The sequence below is a fragment of the Megascapheus bottae genome, chromosome 5 (assembly GCF_031878675.1).
Source record: "Megascapheus bottae isolate mThoBot1 chromosome 5, mThoBot2.hap1, whole genome shotgun sequence".
Lineage (NCBI taxonomy): Eukaryota > Metazoa > Chordata > Mammalia > Rodentia > Geomyidae > Megascapheus > Megascapheus bottae.
Window position 1 is genome coordinate 60,625,633 of NC_143513.1, and position 10,425 is coordinate 60,636,057.

At 35.9% G+C, this 10,425-nt stretch overlaps 1 long non-coding RNA gene across 1 annotated transcript; it reads left to right on the forward strand.

The window, feature by feature from the left end:
- Window positions 1-5,528: 5,528 nt before the first annotated feature.
- On the forward strand, window positions 5,529-7,307 carry LOC150063480 (uncharacterized). Its single transcript, XR_016535433.1, has 3 exons — window positions 5,529-5,663; window positions 6,254-6,350; window positions 7,181-7,307. It is a non-coding gene; the product is annotated as an uncharacterized LOC150063480 (long non-coding RNA).
- The last annotated feature ends 3,118 nt before the right edge of the window (window positions 7,308-10,425 follow it).

A 10,425-nucleotide genomic window follows, 5' to 3' on the forward strand; every position in this document is an offset into this window, starting at 1 on the left:
AAATCATATGTCTAAACATGGTCACCTTCTAAGCTATTGTGAGCTATGATCAAAACTAGGTTTCTAGTCCTCAGGACTAAAGTCCAGGATTCTTGAATTAGATGTGGTCATTCCCTGACTGGTATATAATGATTAATGACAAATGAAGAAGGAAAGAGAAAGGAGATTTATTATATGACAGCCATGGGAAGTCAGCACTTTAGTCCATCTTCCACCACATACAGGGGTGAGACAGGCATGCACAGTTCAAAAAGTGCCAAATCACAGATATGGTAGGCTTAATTATTATCCCAGTTTTTGTTTCTGGAGAAATTCTGGAGAAGTTATGATCACTTTATTACTGGACCAGAACAGAAACAAGTTGTTTTTTCTTTCTTTTTTTTAAGGACAGAAGAAGGCATTGCCTTTTGAGTAGTTTGCTTTCCACACAGCTGCTTGCATTGGATCTTTCCTTTCCTGGAACCCAAGGTGATTGCAAAGGTAGTACAACAAGAGACTAGCTCCCATCAAAGTGAGGAGATAGGGTCTGACCAGCACCATCTTGGCCCCATGGTGCATGGTAGGGTCTGTCATATTGTCTTCATGGTGGGGGAAGGTGAAATCTCACCCCCATGCCTCCCAGGTGATGCCCCAGAGACAGGGTCCGGCACTTGACAGGTTACTAAAACTGTCAGTCCAGTCCCTGGGACTTGAATTTCCTGTGACCCTGCCCCCTGACCTGACCCTATTTAGACCCAGACCAGTTCAGGTGCCATTGCACCATTCCACGTGTCAAATCCTGTTTTCTGTCTCTTTCCCTGTCACTCCTGTCGCTGTGGTGCCCCACTTCAGCTCTCCAATGCAACTGAATTTTTGTGTTGGTATTGTGTTTGTTCTTTCTTCCCTCTCCAGCCTTCATGGCTCAGTTTCCTAACCGTGTTAAGTGTATTTGCTGGCTGCTAGTGTTTGAGACAGAAAGACTCCTGATTCAATCTTTCAAAATGTGGCTTCTCTTGTTTTCTGTGACTGGATTTATATCTGGATTTATGGTACAAACAACATGAGATATCATGTTGGGGACTTTAATCAATTCACAGAACTCAACTAAAGCATATTTTAGGTTCCTTCTTATATGACTTTAACATGAATCTTTGGGTATAAATTATCTTTGTTTCTTCTTTAATGGAGTATTGGAATTTATAATTTCTAAAGTCTCTTGCTACTTTGACTTATAATTTGCAGATTACCTATGATATCTCATGAGTCACAAAGTTACTGGAGCAGAATAAGGCTCAAGAAAACTACTATTCTTCTATACGAATGTCTGACATCATGATGCCATTATAATGTTAATGAAGACCACAGATGGTAAATGTTCATTTGAAATTTAAATAGTTGCAGCTTTTCAAATGTAGTCAACTAAATCTAGCAACATTTGCATAGCAGGAAATTCATACATAAGTTTATTTTTAATTCTAGTAGGACCCAGCAGGACATTCTACATATCATCAAAAATGTCCATGGTTACTGCTAAAGCCCAAAGACTTTTTTTTAAAGTTTTATTTATTTATTTATTTTGCCAGTCCTGGACTTGAGCTCAGGGCCTGCGCACTGTCCTTGGACTTTCTCTAGGCTAGAGCTCTACCACTTGAGCCTCAGCACCACTTCCGGCTTTTTTCTATGTATGTGGTACCGAGGAATCGAACCCGGGTCTTCATGCATGCTAGGCAAGCACTTTAACCACTAGGCCAAACTCCCAGCCTCCCAAAGACTTTTTGAGACTACAAAAATTAGGTAATATTATAATATCCTGATGATCTTGTTATAAGATGAGAAAACAGAGAAGCCACATTTTGAGAGATGGAATCTTGGAGTCTTTATTAAAAAGCTGGTGATTGCACAGTAGACACCTGTCTCAAAGCAGTTAGCAAACACATTTAACACTGTTAGGAAAGAAGGAACAAAAACAATACCAACAAACAAATTCAGCTCCACTGGAGAGTTGAAGTGGAACACTGTGGTGACCAGAGAAGAGCTAGGAGAAAGGAGACAGGACACAAACATGGAGATACATGGCATGGTATAACGACATCTGAGCTAGTCTGGGCCTAAATAGGGTCAGGTCAGGGAGAAGGGTCACAGGAAACTGAAATCCCAGCCACTAAACTGCCAGTTTTAGTAATCTATCAGTCACAAGTGCCAGCCCCTGTCTCCTGGGATTCAGATATGTCCATCACCTAGGGGGATGGAGGTGGTATTTCACCTTCCCCAGCATGAAGACAAAATTGCAGAGGTACCAGCTGCTCAGGTACCAGCTGGACTTTTTCATTTAGAGAAGATAGGCTTCAACCTTCCACATAGGGTATATTTAGAGGCTACTCAGAGGCTGGTGAATTAAGCCATTTAGGGAGTTACTCTAGGCATAATCAATGCATTCTCCATACAAAGGTTTTCTAAGGCTATGACAGCTGCTTTTCCCTCAAGCAGAGCCTCCTATCTCAAGTTTAGCTAGGCTCTGCATTCAATGAATGGCCTTTCTCACCTATGAGCACTAAGTGAAGAATTCACTCCATGCAGAAATAGGCACCAGAATGGCTGTAAGAAAATAATTAGGTCATGGGGTGTATGGCCTAGAGGTAGAGTGCTTGCCTAGCATGCATTAAGCCCTGGGTTCTATTCCTCAGTACCACATACAGAGAAGAAAGCAGAAGTGGTGCTGTGGCTCAAGTCATAGAGCACTAGCCTTGAGAAAAAGCCCAAGGACAGTGCCCAGGCCCTGAATTCAAGCCCCAGGACTGGAGAAAATGAGGGAAAAAAAAGAAATCATTTAGATGCAGCCTCCTTAAATCAGTCTATAGTTTGAAGATATTGAGAGACATTTGCATTTGCAATTCCAATTACTATTGTCTGTGATTTTATACCTAAGTATATGTAACATGATAGATATTTTCTCAAAGTTTGGCTTTCCTATTAATATAACAGAAGACAAACCATTGTTTCTATATTCACTTGGAAAAACTCTGGTGCCAAAACACTGAACCACTGTCCGTGATCCATAAACTTTCTTTTTCATTATTTAGAGAATACTTTATTAGTTTCTGTAATCAAACCCATATAGATAAGACCTTACATGTTTAATATAGTGTGTTTACCCCTGTACAAATGGAAAAAAATAAGTTTAATGTTTCTTTAGTTTTGCTGTCAACTTTAGAAAAAGTATCTCAGTATACCAAGTTGAGTCGGCATTATACATAAACTTTTAAGATATATTTTAATTAAAGTTATAGCACCATGAAGGCCCTCTGAAATGATTTAGACAAATGCCTAATACATTGGCCTCATAGACTTATCTATATATGTCAGAAATGATCATATATGTCTCATACCAACACAATGACTTTATATTTCTAGGACAGAGTCCAATTGTCATTTTTAAATAAAAAGATTCCTCTATTCTTTCACTGCTACTATGGAAAATTTTGATGGGGCTGATCTATCTGTGTTTGGTTGCTGATAGAACACTGGATCTTAGAAGCCTTGAGAGCTTGGGCTCTACCTATGAATCCATCAGTTCCTGAAGCTTAACAATGTTTAGTTTTAATCTCTTCATCTCCCTAGACACATTTTTAATTAACACTGATTTTTGTACATCATATTTCAAATATCAAGTTTAACAAACAAATATTCAAGATTGGAATCTCTATATGCAATCACTGGGGCATAAATTTAAGAACAAAATTAAAATTAAGCTGAGAGTTTATATGTAAGATATATCGATCTATATATCAATATGTCTATAGAATATATATCCCATCATAAATATATGTCTATTAGTTATATTTATATCTCTGAGTTCATGTCAATGGCCTTGAGTACCTGAGTATTGAGTCATCACTCTTGTACGGTTTGGATCTAATATCCACATATCAAGGAGACCATGCGCTTTTTGTTCCTTTGGTCTTGGCTTGTCTCATTCAATATGACTTGCTCTAGTTTCATCCACTTCACAGAGAATGCCATTATTTTATCTCATCTGGTGGCTCCATAGACACTTTTTCATCTACAAGTCAGGAATGAGATATAAGGAAATAGTAACATATTGTAAAGGTAGAGATGTGTGTGTGTGTCTGATGCTGTAATAGGCATTGAAATCTTATACTTTAAAAAATCAAGGAACTTAAATCCTCACTGAACTTTATAAAGTATGTACATCTACATGTAATCATAGAAATGGTGGTAACTTAAAATGTATTTTAATGAGAATAATTTCTGTCTAAATAAAGGCAAATGGTGGTTGGAATAATGCGATTGTTCTCTGGTAGATATTGGGCAGTTTTGCTGCTTTTAGATTTGTAACTTTCACTTATTTAACCATAATATTCAGTAGGAGTTTTCATCTGAGTGGTATATAATGTCTTACTTGTTCTCTCATTTGATTAATGAAAGTTCTAACACATGTCTATTTAATAAATTTAAAATTTATTTTATGTTGTATTTGCATATTAAATGACTATTTCCTGAACATGTAGTAGGTTTCATAATAGGATCTTAGTATTAGCATTCACCATCTTGTGTCATATCTTCTATTTCAGCATGATTGAGATTTGTTAATGTCTGTTGAGAGGCTTAGAATAGGAAAAATAGAAGAATATAGTAGAACAAAGTAGAAAAAAGTAAATTGCATAGAAAAAAATGAATAAACTAGACTGGACTAGAACAACATAAACTAGAAGAGCAGAGCAGAATGGACAGGAACTGAACAGAATGGAATGGAACAGAAGAGAAATGATAGGATGGCACTTTCAAGACTAGATTACAGAAAGTTGTAACCCTTCTTTGTCTTCTTGTTTACTTGCTTCCTTAGAAAGTCCCATGTCTCTAGCTTACAACCAAATTAATGAGTTTGAAAACATATTCTCCCTCATTTAAATCGCGCAATGACCAGACAATCCATTAATTGTAGACTTTTGAGAAACCTTGAGCAAGAGATCCTTGGATTTCTGAGAGTGTAATAATCTTTGTTGTTTTAAGCCACTAAGTTTTAATATAACTGGTTATAGGGCAGTAGATAGTTCATTTTACTTTTATTTCTGAATTAGCATACCTTCATAATATGAGGTTTTACTGTGATAATTCTATACATGCACATATTGTATTTGAACAAGTTCAACCCTCCATCAATTTCCATTTTCCTCCCTCCTCCTATCTTTCCAAACAGTGTTTGATGAGTTTCATAATGTACCTTATTCATTTTCAATCTCTCCTGGCCATATCCTTTTAAACTCTTCAAATAATCTATTTTTGGTAACATATCAGTAATCCCAAAGTTTGGGATGAATGTGAAAATCTGATACCAAAATATTGTTAAACTACATGCCTCCAAGCCATATCTTTTTGTTTTTGAGATGTTTAGCTTTGAGCCTAAGAAGTCCTTGACTCATAATCTGCTCATCTTCTCTTTTTGTATAGCTGGAAATCCAGATGAATGTCACCAATACCTTAGAACAGTATTTTGGAAATGTAGTTTGATCTGGCTTTAATTCTGATTGAGAATGGAAGTCACTGGAAAACCTGAATAGAGAGGATGGTGTTTTGTGATTATTCTGTATTAAAACCAGATTGATGGAAGGGGATATAAAAAAAAAATCAGAAAAACCAACCAAGAGATCACTGCAAAAATCCAGGTAAGAGAGAATGATATATATCATAATGATAATAGCACTGGCTAGGAATGTGTTCAAATCATACCACTATTACATATAACAGAAAGTAGGGCAAGAAAGAATATTTGCTGAGGAATCTTATGTGAAACATTCACATAACAACATTCAGAAAGGAAAACGATACTTCTTCCATAGAGACACAAGTCTACTAGCATAACAAAATGACTTTTATAAGTACTGAAAATTATAAAATATGCAAAATTAAAACAATATGTGTGTGTTATATCAGGCATAACTCCTTTAAACATGACCCAAGATAATTTGAATAATCTAGCTGGGTTTTTTTTGCTAGTCCAGGGCCTGACCACTGTCCCTGGCTTTCCTCAAGGCTAGGGCTCTACCACTTGAGCCACAGCACCACTTCTGGCTTTTTTTCTGTGTATGTGGTACTGAGGAATTTAACTTGGGTCTTTGTGCATGCTAGGTAAGCACTCTATCTCTAGGCCAAACTCCTGGCCCCAAATAATCTAGCTATTAAGCCCAGTGGTCTCCTGTTTTCCTATAGTGGTTCACGTTATTTTTCTTTAATTTCATGTTTCTCTCTATTTAAGAGGATATGCCTCAGACTTTGATCCTCCTACTTCTGTCTCCTGAATAAGCTGGAATTACATGTGTGACCCACCATGTCCAATTTGTCGTTTCTTTATGGTGAGTACGTTAAAATTGCTTACTTAAAACTCCTTTGAAATATGTAATGGATTTTGTTTACACTCACTTTGCAGTGCTAAGAATATTCCACTAAAATAAAAACATTGTTTTGGTTAACATCTCTTCTTCCTACTTCTCCCTATCCTCTTGGATTGCTAACCACCTTTCTCAAGTTCTATCAGATCAACTAAAACTGCTTTGTACATTTGAAAATTGTGAAAATAATATATTTAAATTTTTCTCATTACACACATATGCACATATAAAGTATGTGGGTAGTACATATGTTAATTAGCTTCAGTTAGTCACTTCACAATGTATACTGTTTTAGAAACACCATGCTGAACAGAAATATACACAGTTCATAGTTAGTATAAGAAGTAATCTTACATAAAGAAGAAGCCCACTTAGGATTGAATTCTTTTTATTTTCATTTTATAATTTTTCTTTTTATTGTATTTCATTGTTGGGGTAATGTATAGAGGGGTTACAGTTACATTCATCAGGTAGTGGGTACATTACTTTTTGAATATTGATAACCCTTCTCATGTTTGTCTCCCTCTTTCCCTCCCCACCACCTCCCAATCATCTTGTTTGTCACCCCTCCCATGTCTATTTAAAATAAACACATAAAACATATACACAATATACCAAGTTGTTGTGACTAATTATAGTAATTTGGATAAGTTGAAAACTGAAAAGTTATGCCACTGTGTTGCTGGATTTGAACTTCAAATTTTGAAGTAATGCATTAAAAAAATCTGGTAGGCAGTATACACTAGAGAAAACAACAGCATCAGTTTTCACCATCTTATTTTCTTTTTCTTTAGCCCTCATCTAATGTCAACCTGTAAGAGTTTACTTTAAATCCCATTTTTGAGCTCCATTTAATAGCAGAAGGACCAAGACATGAGAAAGAGTATCAATGTATGTGAAGTAATGCACCTTCTATCTGGTGAATATAATGTAACCCTTCTATTAATTATAATAAAAATATATGAAAAATAGCAGAAGGAAATCCAGATTTTACTCATTTATCTATCCTAGTCTCTGGAAAAACCTATTTCTGTATAGAAGCACATTTCAGTGAAAAGCACACATCCAAGTGTGTTCCAGTTTCTCACACCTGTAATCCTGGCTACTTTGGAGGCTGAGTTCTGAGGATTATGATTCAAAGCCAGCCCAGACAGGAAAGTCCAGGACACTCTTTATGCCCAATTAACCATCAAAAAGAGCCAGAAGTGGAGCAGAGCTATGGCTCAAGTGTAGAATGCTTGAGCTAAAAGCTAAGGGTCAGCAACTAGGCCTCCTGAGTTCAAGTCTTCCAGGATCAGGACAAAAAAAAAGAGAAAAAGAAAATAAAAGCACTCAAGCACACCATGGAAGTATTACTTCTTTAGTGACTGTGACAACTGGATACAGAAGAATGCTTTGTTTTTGTTTGTTTGTTGCTGAGTTTTTAGCTTGTACACTATATTATGAAGTAGAGAATAGGTTAAAAAGACAGTAATTTAGAGCAAAGGAGTTTATACTGTGGCTGTTATGTAAAAATAAAACAAAATGTAAAATAAATGGACAATTTAGAACTAATGTTTAAATTAATTTTAACTGAACTAGCTTTTAACTAAATTTGCCTCATTTCAAGTAGGAAAAACTAGAGAATCATGTTGGCAGTTTTAATTTTTTGTACAGACTTGCATATATTACTCATTCAAATTGTAATTAATTAAACTGCATCTACTTTGAATTAAACATTACCCAATTAATATTCATCTTTACCCTAACATATTTTCATTTTTTAAGCAGAGCACACTAACCCAAAACATTTCCCTTAAAAAGTAGTACAAATATCAATTTTTCATTCCAAATATGATAGCCAACCCCAAATGTGGTTGTTCTTCTACTTTAATTAAGCATTTAAAGCAGTTTTGTTCAGCTGTGGCTGCAGAAGAGTTCACATCTCTGTTGGGCCAATCCCCATGGAAAGAAAACAAAACTTCCTTCCATCATTCAAGCCAACTTTTATTAACTACAGCTTTAAACAGTTCTTTCCAGGTCTGAACCCAGGACTCATCTGGATGCAGCAAGCGAAAGCTCTCATTCTCTTCTTTGTACCTCCAAAACAGGCAGATTAGGGGGTGTGAATTGCTTTGTTATTTTGTCTTGTTTAATGGAATGTCCTAATAATGCCTCATCAATTAAGAGTCAGAAGACTAGCAAAGATAAAGCTAACAAAGAGTAAACATACAAGAGCTATCTATTCAATAAGTTTGGGGTATTTATTGTTACTTGGATAACAAACCAAAGACTTTCTTTCAGTGAAAACAAAATTTGTTCCTGAATACATAAAGGTACAGCAATATTCATCTTAAAAAAATCTGCTTCTTTTCTCGGTGTAGATATCTATCCAATACAGATTCTCAAAAAAAAAAAAGAAAGAAAGAAAAGAAAAGAAGAAAGAAAAAGAAAACTAACAGCCTTATTTGCATGGAAATGGTACTTTGCACCTCATGGTGAACTAAGAACATATTCAATGCAACTGAAGCATGGGGGGATTTTTAAAGGCAAAAATGGCAATTACATAAGGTATTTTGAAACAATAATCCTTAGTCACAAGGCTTAATAACAAGGGTGGTGTGACTTATTTGTTTCAACCTTGCAAAATAAATAAATAGATCTGGTAGATTATGAAGGGAGAGTTCTAACACAACTTTGCTTGGCAGTAACAAAAGAATTCCCTAATTACAACCATGCATTCCGGCTTTTAAAACTGAAAGGCCCTGATTGGAGGAGGGGAGGGTTAAGTGAAGAGGAAGGCATGTGTGTTCCCTTACCCCACCCTGCTCACTTTTTCATAGGAGTGGAAAGGTCCTTAGCCTCTGATGTTGGAAAGGCCCACCCAGCTCCAGATTCCATCAGAGACTTCCTTCTCTTTGTTGTTCTTACTTCCCACTCCACCCTCATAGTTTTAATAATTCTAGACTTTTCATTGAACATAAATTAACCCATTTACTTCCATTCTCAACCTCTCTCAATAGGTAGATTTTTCATTATTCTGCTAGTTGCATTTCTGTAAACTTATTGGCAACTTTTGAAAAAATTCCAACTCTTTTGAGGACTTCCTTTCCTAGGTATAAAATGGTGATGGCTATGCTTCTGCCAAGTAAGGTATTGAGAGGATTAAATAAGCTGGGAGAGACACTTCTAGAAGACCAGAGCCTGATATGGAGGAAGCACTATACAGAACAAGTGTTAACATTTCTAAAGGGCAAAATTCATTTATTTTTCCATTATCCTATTTTTAATTTTTTACCTTAGTCTCTTGAGTTTTAATTTTATAATTATTTTCTTCTGTTTCTTTCTCTTATTTGGAGGGTTCTTTATCACTTTAAATGATTGTTTGATTTAGTCTAATTTTACTAGTAACTTAATTACTAGTAATTGTTGATCTTTCTCTTTTTCCTCTGCACCATCCCCACTTTGGATTGGATTGTAAAGGTGTGGGCTGTGGTCTGGTTTTTTTTTTTTTTTAATGGTAGTATTGAAATAACTTAATGGCTTGCCTTATTCATCAAGAAGGAAGTCTAGAGGAGTAATTACCTGATTCTGTGGTTCACCTGGAAGGCTTGTTAAAGTTCAAATTTGTGACACTGCACTCAGATTCTGATTCAGACACATGCTTAACAAGTTCCCGGCGATGTTCTTGCTGTTTGTTGTGACCAAATTTTAAGAACTACCAGTCTGATGGAGAGTTGAACAGTGGAGGGAATCAATAGTGAAAATTCCTTCCACATATTCTAACTCCTTTAACTGTGCTTCACGTGTTTTTAAACATTCTTCCCAATATATGCTCAGCCTTGTACTACCCCTTAGGAGATAATACATGACTCAAAATCCAACTGAGACACTCAAAACATAATATATTTGAGTTTTAGATAATTGTATATCAGGAAAGAAGAGCAAGGTAAACCTCAAAATGTATAGTCAAGAATATATTGATCCATCCTGACATTTAAATAAGCCAGTGGAAATGGAACTCCCAAAAGGACACCCCTTGGCCTCCTCCAAAAAGTGT